The sequence below is a fragment of the Rhodamnia argentea genome, chromosome 8 (genome assembly GCF_020921035.1).
Source record: "Rhodamnia argentea isolate NSW1041297 chromosome 8, ASM2092103v1, whole genome shotgun sequence".
Classification (NCBI taxonomy): domain Eukaryota; kingdom Viridiplantae; phylum Streptophyta; class Magnoliopsida; order Myrtales; family Myrtaceae; genus Rhodamnia; species Rhodamnia argentea.
The window spans coordinates 6,834,184-6,859,606 of record NC_063157.1 but is presented as its reverse complement, the minus strand read 5'-3'; the positions used below and the strand labels follow the sequence as shown (position 1 = coordinate 6,859,606).

Below are 25,423 nucleotides of genomic sequence, written 5' to 3'. Positions count from 1 at the left end.
GCCGATTGGGACAAGTTAGGCGATGAGTTCCTTAGGTAGTACAAGTTTAACACTCTCACGACCCTTACTAGGGAAGACCTCTTGAGAACCGCTAAAGGGAAGAATGAGGCCGTTCGCGCCAATGCACAAAGATGGAGAGCGCTAGCCGTGCAAGTGAAACCACCAATCCCCAAAGAAGAGCTGGTGGATATATTTCTCAAAGCATTACCATTTGAATACTTTGATAAGTTGAACACCTCTGGGTGTCGGACATTTGCGCACTTAATTAAGGTGGCGGAGCGTCATGAATGGGCATTACGGGGAAAGAAGATACCTGACTCGTCTTTTAGACGCCAATACCCCGTGAGAAGAGATAAGGAGCAAACTGGTGATGTTGCATTTGTCCTTAACCCACCTAAACCGAAGAAGTTTTCACCTCATACCCCTACTCAAGGAGCATCTCCTTGGACCGTCCCTAAACCACCGGAGCCAAGAAAGAGAAACCAACCTATTTTTACCCCCACTACCTTGACCCTTGTCTAAACTACTACCCATGCTGCCGGAGAACCGTTTGATTGCGAAGGAGCCTCCTAGAGCGAATCCTCCTAAGTTCGTTGGGTTTGACGAGACCCGGACATGTGTATATCATATGGGAGAAATGGGGCATAATGTTGACAATTGTCTCCTTCTTAAATATAAGGTGCAAGCCTTAATTGATGGTAAGGTCCTGGAGTTCGATAGAGCCGACCCAAATGTGCAACGGAACCCTTTACTGAAACATCATGAGGTGAACGCGATATTTGAAGATGATCATGAAGAAACTCTAGAGTTCATTATGGATGTGAGTAAAATGCAAGACATCCCGACTCAGGCTTCGCAATACCCCGATGGAGCGACTATTTCTCGGGAACAAAAAAATGCATGTCTGGAATGGTTAATCAATCTAGGTGTCATTGGAAGAATGGAGGATGTTGCTTTTAAGGGAACCTATGTAACCATCGATATGGTAGCGTAAGAGTTCATGATGAAAGCCACGAGAGGAAAGACCTGGAGAGTTCTTTCGGGATATTTGATGAATGTTCAAGACGACATAGAGACAGAAGAGCTAGACGATTATGAAATCCGCCTAGAAAAGGCTCGTCGAGGTGATAGAAGGTTCATGCGGAAGGCTCTCGGAGAAGATAGTGGCGGCTACAACTTTAAGGTCTTGTATTTAGCACCGCCAAGCTTTTTCATTAATTCAGGAGATATAGTTCCCGATGGTTGGGGTGGAATGGATGACCCCGAAAGCGAAGAGTTTGTAGGAACAGTTGATGAAGTCAAGAATCGGGAGGCTCCTCGGAATGAATAGAAGAATCAAGAGTCCGATATACGACTTTCTAACCTGGAGACTCACATACGTCATCCGACGAGTATGGTGGCGGAGTTATCTCGGTTGGTGGTCAAGAACAATACCACAACAATGGAAGAAAATATGCAAATCGTCGAGATACGGAGAACTATCGAAACACGTAATCGACGGATCGCGTTGTTGTAAGAGCAAGGCGATGATATTTCAAAAAAGATCGACGAATTGAAAGAGCCGATCAAGCCGATCACTCAAATTAGAAATGTTCCGCCCCAAGGCGTGAATCCGAGGGTGACTTTCCGCTTGAAGTATGACGGTCTTGGGTGTCCCCTGGCGCATATCTCATATTACCTCCACCAAATGGTTGGTCATCACGAAGATGATGAGACGTTGATCCAGAATTTTAAACATAGTTTGACCGGTCTCGCATTGACTTGGTTCAATCAATCGATCCGGATTGGGTTCCAAGTTGGGAAGAACTATCAGAGCACTTCATGCAACACCTTGAAGCTAGGATTAGAGGATACTTCACTAAAGCCAACTTGTTGAATATCAGAAAATGATAAGGCGAGAGTTTTGAACTCTTCACCGGAAGATGGAAAAAGCATGCTATGATGGTACAACCACCGCTATCAGAAAGGGAAATGCTGGAGTTTATGCTCAAATCACTGCTGGCAAAATATTTTGATCGTATGTACGCATACACATATTCCTCCTTCCAGCACATGGTGGATGTTGGTATGAGAATAGAAGGTATAATCATGAGAGTCGGGAGGGAAAGACAGAGGCACATCGACGAAGAAAACGTCGCCGATACAACACACGTGAGGCCATGTCCCAAACATAATCCGGAAAGCATTCATGAGGATGAAATGATTGGGATGGTGGATGTCCCAATCCATTTTGTGATCGATCTAAATAAGGTGGATAACTGGAAAGCTTCCGGTTCGGAAAAGCCGTCAACACTTGATTCATCTTGTGAAGAAATGGCAGAAACCTCAAAAGGACGAGATGGCAGAATTAAGCCCGTGAAGATTAAACCGCCACTCGTGGAAGAATATGACCCGAAGGCGGTACACTGGGATTACGGTACTAGCAAAATTGGCGCCGTAATGAGATTCGGAAGATGTTATGCTCCAAAGGAGGTGGAGCCTGAGAAGAAGACCCCAACATCCGAAGAAGTTGAAAAACTCCAATCTATTGTGAGAACCAGTGAGTATGAAGTCGTCGACTAACTTCGAAAAATGCCCGCACAAAAATGCTTTGCTAAAGGTACTAGACGAAGTGCACGTTCCCGAGACTATCAACGAAGTCCAGTTGGGAGACTTTGTGGGAACCATTCTTTTGAAGGATCAGATTTCTTTCTCGGATGAAGATTTCCCGAGAGAAGGGCATGTTCATAACAAGGCTCTCTATATCGTCGTAAGGTACCATGGAAAAGAGGTACCTCACGTTTTAATCGATAACGGCTCGGCTTTTAATTTGTGTCCGCTAAGCATTCCGAGAAGCTTGGGGATAAATGATGACTTCATCAAGACGTCCAAGGCGACTATCCGTTCATTCGATGGAGTTTCTAAAAATGTGGTGGGCGAGATCGAGTTAGATGTCTCCATTGGGCCGCTAACTTTCTCCATACCATTTCGGTATTGGATATCCCTAGCGCCTTTACTATACTTCTAGGAAGACCATGGATTCACGTGTCTGGACCAATACCTTCTTCTCTCGCATCGAAGGTTAAGTTTGTGGTCCAAGGTCGTCCGATCACTATCCATGGAGAAACAGGGCATTGTGCTTCTCCGAAAGAAATGGTTCCATGCATCGAGCCCCTAAAGGAGAATGAGCTTGGTTATCACACCTTTGATATCGTATCCGTTATGCACGTACCATCTTATGCGAAGATAGCTATTCCGAAGTTGTCAAAGCCTGCGATCGTGGCTGGAAAAATACACCTCACTAATGGTTTCATTCCTAGCACTGGATTGCGGAAGTATGGCTAAGGAATTCGTAATCCCTTAAGTCTTGACTCAAATGACCACAAGGTTGGTCTAGGATATAAGGGAATGATAGGATACGATGCGGGTCCAGGTCAAGGCCGAGGTCGAAACAAATGTTATGGAGACCGAGGACATCATGGACACCGAGATAATCGCTTCATTGGTACTAATGCATGGAAAGCTAGAGAGAAAATGTTTGAAAATCCCTTATCTGCAGTATTCTCCAAAGGAGGTAAATTGCTTGAGGATGAAGATATCTCTAATGCCGCGGAACCGGATTTATTCAACCCATTTCTGTACAATCGGGTGAACGTGATCATTGAATAGCTTAATGATGACTTCCCCACCCCCGAGCATATCATTCCTCCCATGCATAACAAGTTAATATGTGACTCAGATCAACTTGATGATTATTCATATGAGATCGATGAAGACGAAATAGATGTGAGTGATATCAAAAAGGAATGAGATTGTTTTGAGGAGTCTAAACCTCCTATTTCTGAAGAACCTATTGTCATCAATCCGGGAGACTCGATGTGTGTTAAAGAGGTAAAAGTAGGGGGGCACCTATCTACGATCGATGTTTTGAGAATGACGATATTACTTAAAGAATATCAAGATATCTTCGCCCGGTCATATACCGACATGCCAGGATTAGGATGAGATATAGTGGAGCATGCTTTACCCACAAACCCCGCTTGCACGCCGCTTAATCAGCCATGCGAAAGAATGAGCCCCGAATTATCCGATAAGATTAAAGAGGAAGTAATGAAGCTTCTCAAAGTAGGGTTCATCGAAGCCGTCCCATATGCTGATTGGGTCGCCAACATCGTGCCGCTTAAAAAGAAGGATGGAAGAATCCGAATATGCGTGGACTATCGAGATTTAAACAAGGCCACTCCAAAAGGCGACTTCCCTTTACCACATATCGACGTGCTTGTTGATAGCACCGCGGGATTTGAATTGGTCTCCTTCATGGATGGCTTCTCGGGATATAATCAAATCATGCTAAAGGAGGAGGACAAGATAAAAACTTCGTTCGTCACCCAATAGAGAATTTTCTATTATAAAGTCATGCCCTTTGGACTGAAAAACGCAGGGGCAACATATCAAAGAGCTATGGTGACTCTGTTTCACGATATGATACACAAGGTAGTAGAGGTTTATGTGGATGATATGATCGCCAAATCCAAACCTGGAGAGGACCACGTTCAAGTACTAAGAAAATTATTTGATCGATTGAGGAAGTATAAACTTAAGCTTAACCTTGCAAAATGCGTATTTAGCGCCGTATCTGGAAATCTGCTTGGGTTTGTCGTGAGCAATCGCGGTATCGAAATCGACCCTTCTAAGATCAAAGCCATATGGAAAATAGGGACTCCCTCTACTGTCAAAGAAGTAAGGGGTTTACTCGGAAGACCGAATTACATATCCAGATTCATATCGCAGTTATCGGAAACAACAAAGCCCTTCTTCAAGCTCCTAAAAAAGGGTGTAAAAGTGAAGTGGGATTCTGAATGTCAACAAGCATTTGAGAAGATCAAGGAATATTTGGTACAACCTCCAAGACGGGTACCTCCTATCCCTAACGTTCCTTTAACTTTATACCCGACAGTTCATGATGAGTCCTTGGGAGCATTACTCGCCCAAACTAACCCCGAAGATCGAAAGGAACGGGCCATTTACTATCCGAGCAAAAAGTTCATTACGTCCGAAGCTAAATATTCATATGTGGAAAGAACTTGCGTAGCATTGGTATGGGTCCTCCATAGACTAAGGCAAGATACCCTACATTATCATATTCAATTGATCACCGAAAATGACCCTATCAAATACCTCTTGGAAAAACCAACTTTGTTGGGAAAGATGGCCAAATGGCAAGTGCTCCCTTCGGAGTTCGACATCAGAACTTCTCCCCAAAAATCTGTCAAGGGAAGGGCAATTGCTGATATGTTGGCCGAAAATCCTCTTAAAGACACTCCGAGGCAAAGTGACGGAGGCCAAATTTTGAATTTATCCGAAGATAAATGGACAATGTACTTTGATGGTGCCGTAAATCTCATTGGATCGTGTACCGGGGCAATCTTAATATCCCCCGAAGATCGGTATTATCTAGTCTCGGCCAAGCTGGTATTCCCGTGCACCAACAACATTTCCGAATATGAGGCTTGCATCATTGGTTTGCAACCGACCATTTCGTTAAAAGTAAAGAAGCTACTGGTATATGGAGATTTCATGCTCATCATCCTACAAACTCAGGGAGCATGGAAGACGAAGGATCCCAAACTTATCCCTCATCACAAATTTCTCGAGGGACTGATCCAGTATTTTGATGAGATCGTATTTGAATATCTACCAAGAACCCGGAACCACTTTGCGGATGCTTTAGCCACATTATCAGCTATGTTGCAAGTACAAGATGGTCTTGAGATAGAGTCGTTAAGAATTGACATTCTTAATCAACCAGCATACTGCATGGTCGTCGAAGAAGAATCCGACAAGATAAATGCGCCGCCAAATGAACTGCATCGGATGTCAGAACCTTGGCCATTTTCTATATGGAGGATCGACATGAATGGTCCCATCAACCCAAAGGCCTCTAACGGACATCGTTTTATTCTCGTAGCCATTGATTACTTTACTAAATGGATCGAAGCCAGCTCTTACACCAACGTCACCGCAAACAGTGTGGCTAAATTCATCAGACGAGATATCATTTCAAGATATGGAGTTCCACGAGCGATCGTTACGGATAATGACTCCAACCTGAACAATAAGGTAGTCGACCACTTATTGGATCAATTTAAGATACGACACCTTAATTCTTCACCTTACCGCCCACAAATGAATGGAGCTGTGGAAGCGGCAAATAAGAACATCAAGAAGATATTAGCCAAGACCGCTGAGAAATATCGAGACCGGTGTCGCGACCTAAAAATTGGTTTTTTTTTTCAAGTTAACGGATTATTAGGTTAATTATATTAACTAACCTAATTCGGACTCTCCCAAGTCCTACCGAATCGCAACTTAGGTTCAATTACAAGCCAAGATTTTAAATTGGAGCCGCCACTAATCTTTTATGATATGTAGATTAGAAACTTAAATAAAGTATTCAGGAGAAAATACTTTATTTCATACGAGCCAGAGATTAAATGGATTCGAGGACTTGATTACATTAACTTTTCAATTAATACTCTTTCGGTATCCGATTTTCATGAAAAATCCTTAGTCCGATGATTTGGATTAATTTTTTTTTTTTTGGGTTTTCTTTTATTAAATGCAATGCTAATACAATCTACCTATATGACATGTGAGATGTAATTATATGGCAAAAATACGTGACATGGCATAATGACATGGCAAATATGCATGATAAGGAAAATATAATAATGCAAACTAAGCTATGATGCTATGCAACGTGAATGGTATTTTTTGGTATACTTTTGTGTATTTTCGGATTTATGAAGAAACAAAAGTAAAAACTACCCTAACGTGATTTCTCAAAGTCCTAATTTTATTAGAGTTATTTTCATGCAAAAAGTGAAGAGAAATATGATTTAGCTTAAGAAAACGTGACATCCTTTTTTTGGGATTTTTTAGGAAATTATTTAAACAATGAAAACAGTGAAATTTGAACAGAAATAAACAATATTGCCCATAAAATACCTTTAAATCCGAAATTCTGATTTTTATTCACAACATCCCCCGAGATTAGGGTTAGCAAGTGAATATATTATAGAATTACCGCTGTCCCTATATACATAGGGCAAACCTTGAAATTCTATTTAGGAATTAGCAATCCACTCCTTGAGATCGAGGATTTGATATCTAATTCACACGTACGGGCACGATCGTACTTCGAGATCGAAGTCATATGTTGCCTTTAATGTACGTTTTCCAAGGGAGAAGGCACAAATAGGGAGCATGTGTTATGGGCAAGATTGTTTATTTAAGTGCAAATTTTAACAAACAATCAATCACATGAATAAATAAATATGCATAAGGACATAAAATGCAGAGACTACGAGTTACCGTACGAGATGTAAAAAGGTTAACCAGACATCGAAGTAAAGTCAATAAATCATCACAAGTATTGCAATCAAAAGTTGAAAGAAATTACCTTTTTTTAAAGCAAAAATTCCAGCACTAGCAATTCACCCTAAAAAGTTTTCTTTTGATCCAAATTCCCACCGAACAGGGGCCGATCCGAAACTTGAAGGGACGCAACAGTAGGGTGGCATTAGGTAAGGTTGCTTGGAATGCGCCGGTGGTGAGCGGATATGCACAAACCGGGAACAAACGAGAGCCGAGATCAGAGCTATATCGATGTGGGGCAAGTGGCGTCCAGTGTGGTCTTCAAGAGCCAAGAAATTTTTGTCCACTCGTATGCTCTTTTTCCTCCCTTCAAATTGTCGTATCCTTTCTCTGGATGAAGTTCCTCTTCCTTTTTGGACTTGTGGCGGTGTATATTCAATTCCTTAGTCTTCTCAAATTCTGGTGGATGCATGCAGGAAAAGGAAACACAACTCTCTCGCCCTCTCGTGTGTAGCTCTCGAAAAATTCTCAATATTCTGAACATGGAACCCCTTTTGAGTGAACATCCACATCCTTTTATAGGTGAAGTAATCCAGAATCTTCAAGGAAAAAGAGCATATTTTCTTTCTTATTGTGAATACATGAAAGGTCTCATCAATATCTCTTCTTTATTCCTTCACGTGATTTTTCCTTGAGCCTTACACAATTCTTTTTATTTTTTTCCAGTATGATGCAGAAGAAGATTGGGCTTGAAGAATCAAATCTTTACCCAATTTGCTTGAACTCTTTCCTCTTTTGACCATGAAAATATATCTTTCCTCACTTGCATCGCATGCTTGGCCACGTATGACCTAGCCATGTCTTTTCGTTGCCTTTTATGATAATAAAATGTGGACTTCAGTTGATCCGAGTAAAACTCAATGTGATTCTCAGCTTAGACTCAATTTACTAAGTGGGTAGGATCATCAACCTCGCATAGCGAGCGGGATTAAATATGGTCAACCCCAAGCAATCAAACACAGGGAGCTTCGTATACCAATCCCTATCTAAGGCGACCTAAAAGGGTGATTCGCGGCTTAGGTTTAGGCGCTTGTGTGTGCAATGTCACGATCCTCAAAATGTGCAAAGCATGCGCAGCAGTTTATATCAAACACTGCTTCAATATGTGCATAAATAAACATTCAAAACCCGAAATACCATATCTGCACAAAATATGTTAGCACAGACGACACCCCTTATAACTCCCATCTGCATCAACATTTAACATTTTTTTGTTAGTGGACATACCTCACCTTCAAGAGCATCTGCAGAAAACTCAGTTATAAAAACACTCAACTTTTTTATCGACTTAAGTCCTCTTTAATGATTTCGCAAAATTCTTCCCTAGCGGAGTCGCCGGTCTGTTGCGACCCTCCCCTTTTGATCGAGCGGGCGGGCGAGGCGTTAACGAGCCGCGCTTCCGACCCAATTGGCGGTGGGTCTTGGCGCGGGGGTCCCTCCCGTGGACCCATTACTCGAATCGTGATGTGAAGAGAATTTTTATCCGGGTCGACCTTAGTGTGGTCGAGTGATATGTGCATAGTGTACATGCATATGGAGTCGCAACCGATCAATTTTTGGAGGGTATGATCGGGAACCCTATCGAGCGGTCGGGAGAAACCGTTCGATTCCACGAGAACCAGAGAAGTGGGTCCGGGGACTTGGTTCCGCCGAGACTCATATCGACGCCCTTTCGGTTACCAAAGTTGAGTGATTTTCTAACCTAGAAATTCATGCAGATGAAGTTTAGGGTAAGGTAGGTTCTAACGATCTAAGGTTGTCATGCAGACGGGAATTTCTATCCTATCACTCACAATCAAGAAGTAAAATGCGCAATCAAGATAATAACAATCAGATCGGGCAATCAATCGGGTCATGGCATATATAAAATGGTCATATCGACCCATGGAAAGACCTATTTGAATTCCGGGGTAGTTCGGGAAAATTTTAGGGCCAAAGGCCCAAAAGGGTAAAACGGTCATTTTGGGGGTTCGGGACCCAAAAATCACAAAATTAGGGTCGGGGCAATTGAATGTGACCATTTCCCATTTTTTGTGATTTTTCAAAATTTTTTGAAATTTTTCTTTTTTTTTTTTGGAATTTTTGTTTATTTTCCAAAAGTCGATAATTTTCCGGATCGATGTAGATCGACCCTCGAAACTTTGAAATTTCTCGATCTAGACTATAAGAGTCCCGAATCAACGTAAACATTTTTTAGAAATTTTTTGGGAAAATCCGGAAATTTTTATGAAGTTTTTATGAATTTCATTGATTTTTTTTTTATTTTTAGAAAATTTCTATGATTTTTTATTATTTTTTTATTAATTTTTCGAACCGGGTCAACCCCGTCAACGCCCGGTCAACCCGACCCAGACCCGGCTCGGACCCGCTCGACACTAAACGATGTCGTATCTATATTTTTTATTTATTTTTTGATTTTCTAAACTATTTTCTAATATCTAAAAATACAAAAAAGGAACGGACGGCTACGATTGAACCTAGAACTAATCTCGATCGTCCATTCACTCGAGCTCACGTGTGTCTCGCTACACCGGACCACGCCTAGCCCGTACACAAAACGACGCCGCATCACTAACAAATGAATGGCCACGATTAGAATTGGACTCGATCCGGACCGTTCATTGCTATTAAACCCGAAACGACGACGTATCAGACTCTAACCCTAAACGACGCCGCTCGTCTATTAAGCAAGACGACACCGTTTCGTTTTTTTTAATTTTCAACCTAATATCGAAAATTAAAAAGTCCGATCCAACGGTCCACAATCAAACTAGCCTATTAATCGTGGCCGTTGGATCCGGTCCAACTCGACTCATCCGCGCCAACGGCCAAGTTGACTCGGACGCAAGTTGGACCAACCGGAACATGACACATCAGACTCTGACTCGTTGACCCCGCCACCTCAGCATCGTCTTCAACCTCCGGACGAGCCTAAATGAACGGTCGACATCTCTTCGGCGAGATCCAACGATGAAACCTTGACCAAATCACGCGAAACTACCTTTGATCGACTCGTCTCTACGCCTAGAATAACATATCTCGGAATCAAACAATTCCATCGGCTAAATTGCAAGTATCGAACTACGCACAGCATCGAGGTCGCAGAATTGAATCACGCGATTCGAGCACAACGAGATCAATTCAATCGCAGGAATCACTCAAACGAGGTTTAGAAACCTTACTTGCAGGTCCGATTGACCTGGTTTGGTCTAGAATCTCCTAGACAGGCTTCGACAAGAACCGGTAATGGAGGCCGAAGTTCGGAGACTCGATTGGGAGTTTTTATGCAAAATCAAAGCAAGACGAAGATACGGCGAGGATCGGTGATGTTCCGAAAGCAAAACGCGCACGTCAATTGCAAGAATCGGGTTCGTGAAGGCGAGATGCCATGAATGCACAATGATATAGTTCAAAACTCGACTTACCGATTTAGGAGATTGCAGACCAATTGAGCTAGTGCGATTGCTTCTCCTCAGCTCGGGTGAGCTTCCGGTGATGATCTGTCACCTTGATTTGGCCTGGATCGGCCGGGCTTAAGTCGCGAAGCTTCGGCCAGAAGCTTTAGCAATGGAGTCGCGCGAGACTCTCTCTCTCTACCTTTTCCTTTCTCTCTCTATTCCGGTATCTTAGACAAACACGAATGAGCCTCCTTATTCGCGAAGCTTCCCAATCCTTTTATACTCGTTTTTGAAATTGGGCACGCACGGGTGAGCCTCTGCCGAGCCTCTCTCACGTGCACTCACGTGCAATTGGGTCATCGGACGGTGACGGAACCACTTAGAATTCCGTCCAAGTCCGTTAGAGTCTCCGTCGAGCACAAACGAGCATGGATTTCACTCGGTCCCGAAAATGTTGACTTTTCAAGAGCCGAGACTTTGACCGCTCCGTCCGCCATGCTCCGGCGTTCTCCGGCGATGATATTGGTGGCAATCGACGCGTATTCATCCAAGGAACAAAACGCCTCCAAGAATTGATTCGATCAAGCTCGAATTGGTCTTCAATTTGTCGATCAAAATCCAACTCTCAAACCTGCAAAATTGGAGCGAGAAGTTGGGGAAGATGACATTGTTCGGGACCGGTTCGACCGGTCCGACCGGCAATCAGACCGGTCCGAGCCGGTTCAGACTTAGAATTTTCAAAATTAATCAAAATCCGTGGGGAATTTTTACAATTAAACCTCAAAATTAAACTTAGGGGCCCCAATACTATCTAAAAATGTGATTTTACCCAAAATTTTTCACCAATTTCTACAAAAACCCCAAATTTTTCTAAAATCTCAAATTGGAGAAAAGTTCAATTGAGTGTCCAAATGGCCAAATTGGATCAAGCCACCCCCGCCAATCGATTCAGAATGTATGAAAACCTTAAGGGGCAGTCCAGTTTTGCTATGCAAGTCCCTAGATTAAGAGTAATTTCAAAAATTGGAAATCTTAGGGACTAAATTGTAAAGATTTTGGGGATTCTTGCCCGATTCGTGCAATTCGTGCAATTGAGGGTGAAATTGATCAAATTGAAGTTGCAGAGGACTGAAATTGAATGTTTTGACTCAAGATGTGTAAAAATTGCAAATAAAAAGACTCAAATTGTATTTTTTAGGCGAATTCAACCTTCGGTGTTGTGAAGAAACACCTAAAATTGAATTCAATTTTTGCTTTTTCTTGAGGTCAATATGAAGAGAGAATTAAAATAAAAATATGGAACATTTTTCTATATTTTTACGACCTCGGGAAGTATTTTTAGTGAATTTTCTTGTATTTTCCTATTTTTCGAAAATATTAAAAAAATGTGAAAAATATGAAAAATTATTTTTTGTTCAAAAATGGTTCCTTATACTTGGCCAAGGCAACAAAACTTGATTTTTCAATTTTTTGATTTTTTTATGAATTTTTGTGAAATAAAATCTAGAAATACTTGATCAAAAATCGGGTGTCAACATGCCCCTACTATCGACCAGCCATCCGTTCCCTTGAGTTCGACCACGATTTTGACACCCTTGTTTTTGGTGACTAGTGATGAGCCCTTTACCGCTCCAGCTTCGCCTTGGGTTGTATCTTCCGATATTCTATTGATAATCAAGGTAGCTCATGGAGAGCCCTCTTCTTCAACCCCAAATGCTGCTTCGACGTTGCCGATTGACAACCCGTTGCTTATCCAGACCATTCAAGATCCTCCAATCGCTTCTATTTCTTCGGCACCTGTAGGGGATGTCCAAGCCTACTTCGCCAGCTTATCCTGCTCCTCTTCCGACCTCCCATCGCTGCCTCAGAGTGATGTTCCTTTATCTCGCGAAGCCTTGAGTGAACCGAGGATCACGTTATCCCGCTCTTTAGATCCGGCTTACTCTGGGGTCGCTTCCTTCGTCAATGATCCAGAGGCCCTTTAGGAAATCGGGGCCGTTATGGAAGAGCTGGTCGCCAGGAAAGCTAGCACCAAACTTCCCGCAAATCTGGTTCAAAAACTCGAAATTTCTTGGAGCACTTCTCCGTGTGTTTTTAGCATTTCCGTCAAAATCAAAGTCAAGTAATTGCTCTTGCCAAATCTGGCGGCCGGTCCTTTACGCCCAACGCCGAGACCGAGGAGGCAAAGCAGCTTATGAACCGGGAGAGGCAATCTTTGCAATCTATCATTACCGAGATTGCCAATTTGAACGAGCGGGAACTTGACCTTGAACGACAAAGGCCGGCAATAGAGAAAGAGATGGAAGAGATCCAAAGTCGGCGTCCGTTATATCTTCTCACCAGGCTACCGCCGAGGAGCAACTCAGGACGTCCACCGCTTCCCTAGAGGAGAAGAAATGGGCCGACATGCCCAGATGGTAAGGGTGGAAGGAGAAAGGCGGCAAGCTAGAAGCGTTGGCCTTGAGCGCAATAGGAAGTTTGAATCTATCCTTTATAGCTTGCTTAGAACAGCTCAAAGAATCCCGTATCCCGAACCTTGTTAATGAAATCATGTGTTTTTCGCGCCAAAATTTGCCGCGTTTTTTAGCAACATGACCTCCCACGTTCGCCCGACTGTCCGCCCATTTCGGTTACTTCCTTGGCACCCTCTATATAATCGTGTTTTTGAACGTGATACCGTTTAACCATGGCGGACTTTTACCCCGGTAGCTTCGGTGTTCACGCGACCGCATGCCCGTCACGCCTTAGCGGTTTTTCTCACTATGAGGATGAAGGAAATGTCGCATTGTCTTTTATGGATCGTGAATAAGGAAGCAGCCATATCGGCTTGGGTCTACATCTTACACGCCTACCACCCCCTTCGATGCCGATGCATTGATTTCCTCGTAGTTTTAAGGAAACCTTACCCATTGAACAATCCATTATCTGTGCTTCGGCTTGGTTGTCGAACAACCATAGATTCTCTTCATATCCATCTTTCGATAGGCGATTCTATAACCGGTATAAACGACGGGAGGGGGAGCTAGCCAGCATCTAGGCACAGGCCAAGATCGACATCCTGTTGTCATTTTGTGGTATGTCCATTGATCCTCTTGAACATGGACTTGTTGGCAGCTTATGTTGTTTCGGTTACTCTTGTCAAACCTGTTTCTTCTTTCCCACCGGTCCCGTAACCCCTACCTTACTTGATATTTGGTCATTAACCGGTCTCTCTCCATTTGTCGAGTGTGATATTCAACTCCCAAGTGACCAGCCTCTGCTTGATATGGCTCATTGTCACGATCTTTCTTATAATGAATTCATGGATTGTTATGTCAAAATTTCGGGACCCGTCCATCTCAAAGAACATACTGCTTTTCTACTATGTTGGCTCTGCAAATATGTTTTCCGCCTCCCCACGTGTCAAGTCTCTTCGGAGTTTCTTGATGTAGCATGTGCACTCGCACGAGGCAATGATGTTGGACTAAGCCGAATGTTCTTGGCTGCCTTGTACCGTGGTTTGGCGGACGTGCAACTTTCGCTTGTGGGTGAACATCCTCTTCCCTTTTTCAGTCCCCCGTGGATTCTGCATTGGTAGCTGCGGTTTACTTTCCCCACATGTTCCATGACAAAAAATCTTCTTCGACAGCTGTCAAAGGGAGCCGTGTGCCTATGGCTTTTAATCGAACTCTTCAACACACGTCCGATAGCTCCTCATCTTTCGATAATTTCCTTGTTGTACTTCTGTCACTAACCAGCTTTGACTTCTTCAAGCTACCCGTCGAAGATGGTATTTACAGTTCTTTAAGTAGCGACTTCGATGCTTACCTTTTCCGGATGAGTGTTACGGTCCCAGTGGACTTGGCTTTGAACTTGTCCCGGGGGGCAGATTTTCGTCGGGGTTTGAGATTTACAATCCTCATTATTGCGCTCGCCAATTTGGGCTCACCCAAGGCGTTCCCATGCCAGCAGTATACTCTATGAATTTCCCTTTCTGCACCCAAGAGGCCATTATCGACATGGTTCGCTACATTGAAGTAGCATATGCGACTTTCAAACGTTTTATATTTGTCAATTTCTCTGGTCACCCTTGTAGTTCTTCACTCTTTGAGCAATGGTGGCGGGGCTATAGTTCTTCTTTGTTTCTCGACAGCATAGGCGACGTTCTCTCCAGGGTCCGTCGAACTCCATTAGGCTTACTGCATCCCCTAAGGAAGTCTGCTTTACTATTCATGTCGAACATTGTACTCAACCAGCCAACTAATGAAGGTAAGCCTTTCCTCAATCTTCTCATCAAGGATCCGTGCTAAACCGATATTCCTTGTATCACAGGTGATTCGCTAGCCTCCGACGATCATACTAAAGGAATTTCCGGGGACACGTGGGTTGTCCCCATGAATATGTCGAGTATCTCAACCGGTTCGTCGAATATGTTTTATGATAACTACCAATTTGTCCGTGCCAAATGGCTGCGCCTCCATGATCTTCTAGAAGAAGGATACGCCAATATATGTCGCAATGTGGCCATTGAAAACGAAGTCAGAGATCTCCTTACTTTCCCGGCTCATTTACCTTACTCAATCCAATATCGTGCTCTGGAGTCCGCCATTAATGAACTTTTTCTCACATTTGGCTCGATCTTGAAATCATATAAAGTGAGGCAAAAAGATCTTGGAGCCATTAATAAACTGGAAGAGGCTTCTTTCCTTGCTAACGAAGACTTGTCCCGTCAACGTGGTATACTCAATACCCTAAATAATAACGAGGGTACCTCTTTGCGGGCTTTGTCCGCTCGACTAAAAGTAATCAAGCGGCAAGAGGCTATCTGCAACTCTCTTCACCTTGAGATGTTAAGTGCTGGACACCAGAAGGCATCCATGATCGATGCTAATTGTAACAGTGATATGCAACTTCATAGTTTTGTATTAAACATCAAGCAGCATGTACTGTAGCCCATTATCATTCGACTTATGTCGGCATGATCGTTTCTCCGAATCTGTTGTCTCTCTTTGGTCTATCCCGAGTGTGGATCTTCTAGTTCTAACATCGAATCCTGTACAGCTCAGCAAGGCATGATTTCAAAAGATCCTCTTTTCCCTCGCAGCTTTTAAATGCAAGACGTCGTTTCGCACTTATTCAGAAGCCCGATAGCCACGCCTCTCTGGTGGATAACTAGGAACGGCTATCCACGTTACTAGGATTAATCGCACCCTTCCATTTTCCCACGATGCATTCGATTTCCTCGTAACTCGATACTCAACCACAATCATAACTGCCTTGGTAACCGAAAGATCGTGGGCGGATTCTATGTATCGTGAGATGAGACGTCGATTGGACTTTTATCTATAAGTAGCACTGTTTGTTTAGAGCAATTCTTCACTCAGACTTTTCAATACCATAGCGTGAGCCTTCTTTCTTGCCAATATGAAGCCCACCACTTCTTCCGCCTAATCATCTTCGCCTTTTACTCGTGAGTTCATCAATCAGTGGAGAGAACTCATTTTTCTCTTGGGCCATACTTACGCTTTATTGACGGTGCATCCCCGGGCTCTTGAAAAGTTGAACTCCCTTCTAAAACGGGGCATACCGTCCGGTCTCCCCGCTGATCATCCATTTCAGGCGGCCTTCGACGAGTTCAAGGTCACCTTTGACTATGGGCTCGAACGATTTCGGCAAAACGTGGCCGCCATTTCCAAATACGACCTTACCGAGCACGAGCTGTGGTGCAAAATAGAAGAAGTCGAGAATGGAGAAGTGGAGTACAAGGAGCTTTGTAATGCCCAGGAAGCCCTTCTCTAATCTTATTTCGGCGTCCTTCAACTTCGAAACATTGTTTCTGACCGCCCGAGGGCCGGGCGGCGGCATCTGCAGGGGTCCTTGAAGGATTCTAAACGCCAAGAGTACGAACCGGGTGAGGCCTGTGAAGCCCGATCCTTGACTTCTACTAACGCCACCGCCGAGGCCTTAAAGACCATGGTGGACACCGCCAATGATCTTGTGCAGGCCCGGATTACACACCTTCAAGGGCTGGAGCGTGAGAGGGATGCTCTGGAGGCTTCGGTGGGCAAGCCGGCTCAAGCCAAGTATTGTGCCCAAGAGGAGAACACTTTACTTGAGAGTCGGCTTCGTCATTTCGCCGCCCGCTTTCACGAGCATCTCAAACAGTAGTGAGGGTGCACCAAGGGAAGCGGAGAGAGAGAAGAGAGAGAAAGGGAGATGAAGAGGGAGAGTAAGAGAGAAGGGAAGAGAAAAAATGTACGAAAGTTGTTTAGTAATGCATTGGTGTTTTTCACTCTGTGCCCCCCATTTCTTCTCTGCTTTCCCACATGATGGATAAAAGTTTTTCAAATACTTCCCGTTGATTGATCGCTGTAATTCTTGCCCATCAATCGATATGCGTTTCTTGGGAGGACGTTGGCTATTAAATATGGTTCTTCCCACTTCGATGACCATTTGCCGAATTTCTCATTATCAAGACTTGTAGACAAAATAGTTTTCCAAACCAAGTCCCCCACCTCGAAACGCTTAATTTTCACATGCTTGTTATACGCTTTGGCTACTCTTTGCTTATGAATCATCAACTTTTCCAGAGCTGCGGCTCGATTTTCTCCCAGCTCATCAATGTTGGCATACATCATCTCATCGTATCGCTCTTTCGCTATGTTGCCTTGGAGCTTTACTCTTAATGATTGCATGGTAATTTCAAGAGGCAGTGCAGCTTCATGTCCATATGTCAACATATAAGGGCTCACTCCAAGATCGGATCTCTTGGATGTTCGATAAGCCCATAACACTGTCGAAAGTAGTGAATCCCACTCCCTTGGGTTGTCCTCTAAATGCTTCTTTATTAATCCAATGATTGTCTTATTAGAAGCTTCCGCCCGACCATTGGCTCGAGCATAATAGGGTGTAGAATGGATCATCTTGATCCCTCTTGACTTGGTGAAATCCAAAATTTCTCACCCCGTGAAGACTATCCCTTGGTCAGCGGTTATAGTCTTTGGAATTCCAAACCGATGAATAATCCGCTCGATGAATTCTTTCACCGTTCTCGCGGTCACATTCTTGTATGAGACTGCCTCTACCCACTTTATGAAATAATCCGTAGCTACCAGAATGAAACTATGTTTTTTCGATGAGGGTGGATAAATTTTCCCTATTATATCCATTGTCCATCCTCGAAAATGCCATGGTTTGACAATTGGGTTCATTAATGCGGCCGGCGCATGCTGAATCGGTCCATGCTTTTGGCACAACCGGCAACCCCTCGCATAATCGATGCAATCCTTAGTGATTGTTGGCCAAAAATACCCATGCCGTCTTAGCAACCACTTCGTTTTTAAACCAGCTTGATGTGCTCCACAAATCCCCTCATGAACCTCTGTCATAGCTAGCATTGCTTCTTCTTGATTTAGACACTTTAGAAGTAACCCATCGACCGTTCTACAATATAGTTCTTCATCAATTAGAAGATACTTCAAGGCTTTTCTTTTGAAGTCTTTACTACGCAATCCCGGTTCCCTTAAATAGCTAATAAAGGGGGTCCTCCAATCTTGTTGGCTAAGGTCTTTGCCCGAACCCTCGCTTTTTTCTCTTTCGACCATCATCACTCGTGCTTCTATCGAAGGCAAAGTTTTTGTTTGGGTAATAATATGACCAGCTAGTTCCTTCGATATCCGATACCCGGATGCCACTTGAGCTAGCTCATTGGCTTCTGCATTCTCGCTCCTTTTGACGTGGATCGGCTCATACTCGACAAGTTCGTCAGTACCTCCTTCGCTAAATGGTGATGTCTCACGATGTTCTCACTAAGGCATTAATATTCTCCTTTCAACTGTCTAATCACCAATTGAGAGTCGCCCTTTATTTTTGTTGACTTGACTCCCATGTTAATTAGGACATTCAGTCCTACGATCGTAGCTTCATATTCGGCTTGATTATTTGAACATTCAAAATCAAACCTAAACACGAGCTTAGTCTTTTGTTGATAGGGTGACACGATCATAATCCCAGCACTTGACAACCCGAATGTTACCGACCCGTCGAAATATAATACCCACGGTGCTATACGGAAATAATTTTTGTCATCTTCTATTTTCAAACCCGATGGGTATTCCGCAATGAAGTCAGACACTGCCTGCCCTTTTATTGCTTCGAGCGGCACGTAAATTAAATTGATCTTTATCAGAGTAAATGCCCATTTCGCGATCCGGCCTCTTATGATTGGCCCGGACAGCATGTACTTAATTATATCTGTTTTACGGATCACATGCACCGTGGTCGGCAACATGTAATGTCGTAATTTGGAACAGTCAAAGTACAATGATAAACACAATTTCTCAATGGGTGTTTATCTTGTCTCGGCGTCATTGACCATCCTACTCGGGTAATATACGACATGTTCTTTACCTTCTTCATTTTCTTGGACCAGCATACTCCCTATTGTCGTATCACCTGCGGACAAGTACAACTTCAATGGCCTTCCCTCCTTTGGCGGTATCAACACCGGTGGCTTGCTTAAGTACTCTTTTAACTTGTCGAAAGGCACCTGATGTTTCTCCTCCCACTCGAACTCTTGTTTATTCTTCAACTTGAGCAATGGGGAAAAGACTTCGATCTTTCCCGATAGGTTAGCTATAAACCGTCGTAGGAAATTCAATTTCTCAATCAACATCTGTAGCCGCTTCTTGTTTATTGGGGGCGCCAAATCTAAAATAGCCTCAGCTTTGTTCTTATCTATTTCTATACCTCTCCGATGAACCGTAAAGCCTAGGAAATTACCCGCCCTTATCCCAAAAGCACATTTCAAAGGATTCATTTTTAATTTAAACTTGCACATTCTAAGAAAAGCCTGTTCTAATTGGTTTAGATGACTTACCCGGTCCGTCTTAAGGATAACGTCGTCAATGTAGACCTCCACGAACTTTCCAATCATGTCATGGAAAATAAAGTTCATTGCCCTTTGATAGGTGGCACCAGCATTTTTCGGTCCAAACGGCGTGACGATCCATTCAAAAGTACCGATAGCCCCAGGATACCCGAATACCGTCTTGTGGACATCTTTGGCTGCTATAAAGATCCGATTGTACCCAGAATGTTTGTCCATAAGAGACATAATCTCATTATTGGAAGCCGAGTCGATCAACACATCAGCCATGGGCATCTAATACTCATCATTTAGTGTAGCCGCATTGAGATCACGAAAATCGATGCATACCCTAAGTTTACCGTTTTTCTTCCCGACCGGCACGATATTAGACAACCATTCGACATACATCGCCGTCCTTATGAAGCCAGTAGAAAGGAGACGCTCAATTTCCTCCTTGATTTTGAGGATCACTTCCGGAGCAAACCTTCTCGAGCCTCGCTGGTGTGGTCGAAATCCTCTTTTGATTGGTAATCGATGCTCGACTACCTTTCTATTTAGGTCAAGCATTTCATGGTAGTTCCAAGCGAAACAATCTTTATATTCCCTTAATAGCCTCACCAATTGATCTTTAAACTGCTGATCAAGCAACTTACTGACGTACGTTGGTTGTGAGCAAGCTTCACCTCCGAGGTTTACCTCTTCTAATGGGTCTTGAGCTTGAACCGCCTTACGGCCCTCCTTGACCGGGGAACTTTCGAACTCCCGAATTCCTTCTATCATCTCGCTAGATCGACCAACTTGTTCGGCTTTACAGGCCGAATGTCCCCTAGTAAGGGTTTGCACTAATGATCCGGCTACCATTGACCAACCGGCTAGGTGATTCCGCCGGTTCCTTCCTTGGGATCCACTCGGTGTTTCCCTTGTCGAAACGGCAGTATGCGATATCTCTAGGGTCGAACTCGGGGGGATCGGATATGCGAAGGTAATCATTCGTCACGACCTTATCCCGCCCGGATATACAAGTCCAAGTCACACAAGTTTGGGGGTTAGCTCTTACATATTGTACCTTATCCTCATTCCAAAATGATAGCATCTGGTGCGGTGTCGACGGGACACACTTGTTTCCGTGAATCCAATATCTTCCTAGAAGTAGATTATATGACCCATCAGCATCCACAACACGTAAAGACGTCCTTGATGTTTTAGATCCGACAATCAAATTTGCTACATACATGCCTTTTATTTCGGTGATCTCGCCGGTGAAATCAGACAACCGGATGTTCGATGGGATAATCTCATCATCGTTCCTTCCTATTTTCTTAAAGAAACGATATGAGATGAGATTTAATGTTGAACCCCCATCTACCAATACTTTCATTACCGGCCGCCCATTAACCTTGGCGCTTATATTGAGCGACTTTAAATGATTCGAGATCTTCTCCAGTGGTTTCCTGAACTCTATGGTTTCCTCGTTATCGAAACAGAACCGAGCACTCTCTTTTTCTTGTATCGTTGCTCCTTCATTGTGACTAATCAAGGGTGGCTCTGATCGAAACTCATTAGGTAACTTAACTTGGACCATACAAGAGCTCGGGAGCGACACCGACCTGCTTATACGATCTCCGAATTGAGGTTTTGGTTCAGGGGAGCATTCAAATTCGAGCTGTCCGCAAACTTCTTTAGTTGGTGGCGCCTTCTCGGGTTTGCGTCTCCAGACCAAATTTCTCGCTTTTCGGGGTATAAGACGACTTGGAGCCGTGATCACCGATTCGGGGTTAAGCAGTGTGGATCATCGCTGTAATATGTAGGCTCTTCTTTTCCTTTGCAATCTCCTTTTTCTGGTGCGGGTCATGACCTCCTCTTCTTTTCGAAGCTACGTTGCCTCGTACCAGGATCCTTCCAAGGGATTGCTAAGGGTACCGGGGCCTGGCTGAAGCATAATAATCCGCTTGGGCATTGTTGTCGAATTGCTTTTCACACCCGTTCTTTCCTTGAGGGTAAACTGGTGGAGGGTCATAGCTTACATAATAATCGAACTTTCCACTTGGTTCATCAAAGGTGCCAATCGTAGGATCTCCTTCCCCGTACCGCTCTGCGAACGACTTGTAAATTTTTTGTCAAGCGGGGACTTCTGTTGGCATTACTTCCTTGTGTTGGGTTGACCGCCTAGATCCCCGATTGATCCGACCTACCCGCTAGTCATTGTTTCCATGTCGATTGGTTCTTTACAGCTCACGCCCGCAACGAGTACAAAGATTCGACGACTTGTGCTCCTTACCCGATTGTCGTAAAGACACTATTCCGGCCATCACCAGGAAAGGGTCTATGTCCACATCCATGGGAGATTTGTCTTTGTCATCGGTGAAGGGACCATACATTTGTTCCTAGCTTTCTTGAACCTCGCGATAAATTGATCGACGGTTTCATTCGCCATTTACCTCATCATCGACAAATCAGCTATCGACAAATTTGGCACGGCCCGCCGGAACCGGCTATGAAATAGACGTTCCATCCGTTCCCACACCGAGATCGAATTTGGCGGAAGGCGGTATACCACGTAAATGATGTCTTTGACAAAGAAAGCGGGAATAATCTTAACTTTTAGTGATCAAGATGAGTAGCGTCTCCACATAGAGCCAAAAAATGATTAACGTGCTCGTACGTAAACTGCTCATCTTTACCAAGAAAGAGTGTAAACTCTAGTATCTTAAATCCTCTCGGATACGGGACGGTATCCATCCAATCAAGATACGGTTTTCGATAAACATTGACCTTGTACCCTACTACTAGATCACTACACCTAGCCACCGGGTCTACGACCAGCTGGTTTGGATACATCGGTTGATAAGGTACCTGATACCCCGGATGTTGCGTAGCTGGATATCCTAGTTGTAGGGCTGGCTGAACAACTTGAAACATTGGTTGAGGAATCGGTGCTCGCAACCGTGGTTGAAATCCAGGTTGCGCATATTGCTGCTGAACATGGTACCATGGCTGAAAGGGTTGGTCGGGTCCCCTAACTTGAGGCAACCGGTCCCGCCCCTGGCTTGCCCCCGCCCCCTAGGAGGAATAGGTATCGCTCCTTCATCGATCATGGGTACAGGCGGCTTGTTCACCGGGATATGAGCAACAATAGGTTGAATAGCAGGTACGGCCTGTCGGTTAATACGTCCTACCGCCTCAATCGGTTCTATATTTACTTGAAGGTTAGAACCATTACCCGACACAACAGGTAGGACCTCTCCTCGCTGCAAAATCCTTGTGGGCACTACCGGTGGCGGGTTTTGTCGTGCATAGCCCGTGTTTGTTGGTGTAGTGGTTGGAACAACAATATTTCAGGCGGGTATGACTAAATTCCCACCTTGAGGTTGCACCGAAATCCCATGTTGACCCGAGGCACACTCATGATAAGTGTTAATGATCAATGGTCTAACCACGTCGGTCATTCGTTGAACCATATGGTCCGCAAATTCGTTTTGGACTTCTTCAATAATACGTCTTATCGATGATAACATGACGGGCGTCATCTCCATATTTCTTCCGTGTTTTTCAATATGCTGTCGAGGTGCCTCATCGTTGTTTCCCTGGACCTGGTTCCCCAATTCATGAGCTGCAGTTGATGACTCCTCACGAGGTACTCCTTCCATGGGCTCGTCTCCAATGCCGTCTACGTTGTTACATCCTCTCGTTCGTGGCATAGTGCTCTCTCGAACTAACACCACCGGTCCCAATGGACGTGCCTAAAAAAATTGTTGCGTGTAAAAACCCTTCGACTAGGCTCTAATAAATTCACGGGCCTTGGCCCAAACGAGGTAGAGGCCCAAAGGAGTTATCAACGCGGGAATCTTTTATCGAACTTAATCCGTTCGTTTTCCAATAAGGGATTCTGGGTCGGTTTTGGACAGAGAGCGTCAAATGCGAAGAATAATTGTGTTGATGCGAGAGGTGTAATATAGACTCTTGTCGATTCGACGGCCTCCTCATTCGACAGTGCAACGAACTTTGACATACTAGGACTTGGAGTTTCGCTCCGATAATTCAATCGACGAGGCCAAACCAAAATTGTAGGACACAATGCCGGAATCTAATCAACGACACTGGGCGGTGGATGTAGAACACAATACCGGAATTTAATCAACGGTATTGGACAGGATGAGTGATGGGAACAACACCGAAATTGAATCGACGGCGCTGAACCTAATGAGTAGACGCCGGAATCTAATCGACGACACCTAACTCCGAGTAAGAACCTCACCGGAATTGAATCAACAATGAGAATCTGGAAGCTATAACCGAACTAGAGACTAAAGGTTAAAAATAGAGACGAGTGTTTGTGTGTGTGTGTGTGTGTGTTTTTTTTTTTTTTTGTCCTTTTGCCTGTTGTGGCCTTAGGTATTTATAGATCAAGTCCGGTAACCATCGAGCGGTTATTTATTTAGCCCCATGTTTCTCTCTCTTTCGGTATGCCATGCGGGTGACTCCTTAGTGGTTCCTTGGTTTTTGCGCTCTCCTTTTGCACCCCGTAGGGATTACCGCCAATCTTTCATTAACCGCTCCAATCGTGGCCCTTTTCGCGTGCTTCTTCTCTCGTCTTTCAAGGAAGATGCCGCCAAAATTTTCTTTGACACGTGGCATTTCCACGGTTCTTCCGAACCTGTCTCCAGTGCTCTCATCCGTAGGCGATCAAAGCTCTTGCTTGTCACGTGGCCATCCCCTAGGGGGTAACCTTAGGTGTTAACAGGATTGGATGATATCAAGTCCATTGTGGATAATTTTTGGCTCTGAATGTTTATCTTTTGCATGCAATTTGTTTGATTGAATTTAGGATTGCTATCTTATCTCTTATGAACTTTTATGATAATTTGGATTGTTGGAGATAAGATTGGTGTTCAATTGGATGTTTACTTTTGAGAATTATCTAAAATAATTTTTCCGATCCTTAAAGATAATTTCTCAAATTAAAATTGGATTAAATTTTTGGATGAGGAAAGGTGGATCCCCAATCTCATATTTTTCGCCACCCCTCTCATATTATCGAACATCCAAAATAAATTGACTCATTTTTATTTTATTTTTGTCTCGCTTATTTATTTTGATTGTTATAAAATTTGCACATTTTTAAACAAACATGATCGTAATATATGCTCCCATGTGTCTAGATCCTTCGGAAAAAATTAAATTACACACCTTAGCCATAATCTTATGGAATGGGATGGTGATTTAGTATAAAACTTCGTGTTCTTTCCCTTTGGCAAAAGGGACATTGTTGTTTTATACCCTTATCCGCATACTGGCTTGAATCTCCGATGATATAGGCAATAAAAATTCTTCTCTAACCCGGATCTTTGGGGATGAGTGAATTTTTAGAAAAATTCAAAAATTAAAAGGTATATTATGGATATTTTTGTTTATTTTTGTTCAAATTTTTGATTGCTTTTCCTTTTATTTTCTTTCATTATTGGCGAAAAATCCATAGAAAAAACACACACAATCATTCTTTTAGGTGCATAATATATGGTCCCCATGTCATATTTTTCCTAAATCAAAAATCATCAAATTCACGTCGATCAATTGAAAGAGATTTTTCATAAAATTGGTACCGAAAGAGCATTAATTTTTCAAATTAGCGTAACCAAGTCCTCGGACTCATTTTCTCTGGTACGCATAAATAAAATAGTTTTCCCACTATTTTATATAGGTTTCTAATCAACTTACTGTAAATGATTAATGGCGGCTCCAATTAAATAATTTTTCATGAATT

The 25,423-nt window shown here is 43.5% G+C and overlaps 1 pseudogene; it reads right to left on the bottom strand.

Annotated features, from left to right (window-relative positions):
• Nucleotides 1-16,658, bottom strand: part of LOC115752649 — a 36,858-nt pseudogene extending 20,200 nt beyond the window's left edge.
• Nucleotides 16,659-25,423: the final 8,765 nt, after the last annotated feature.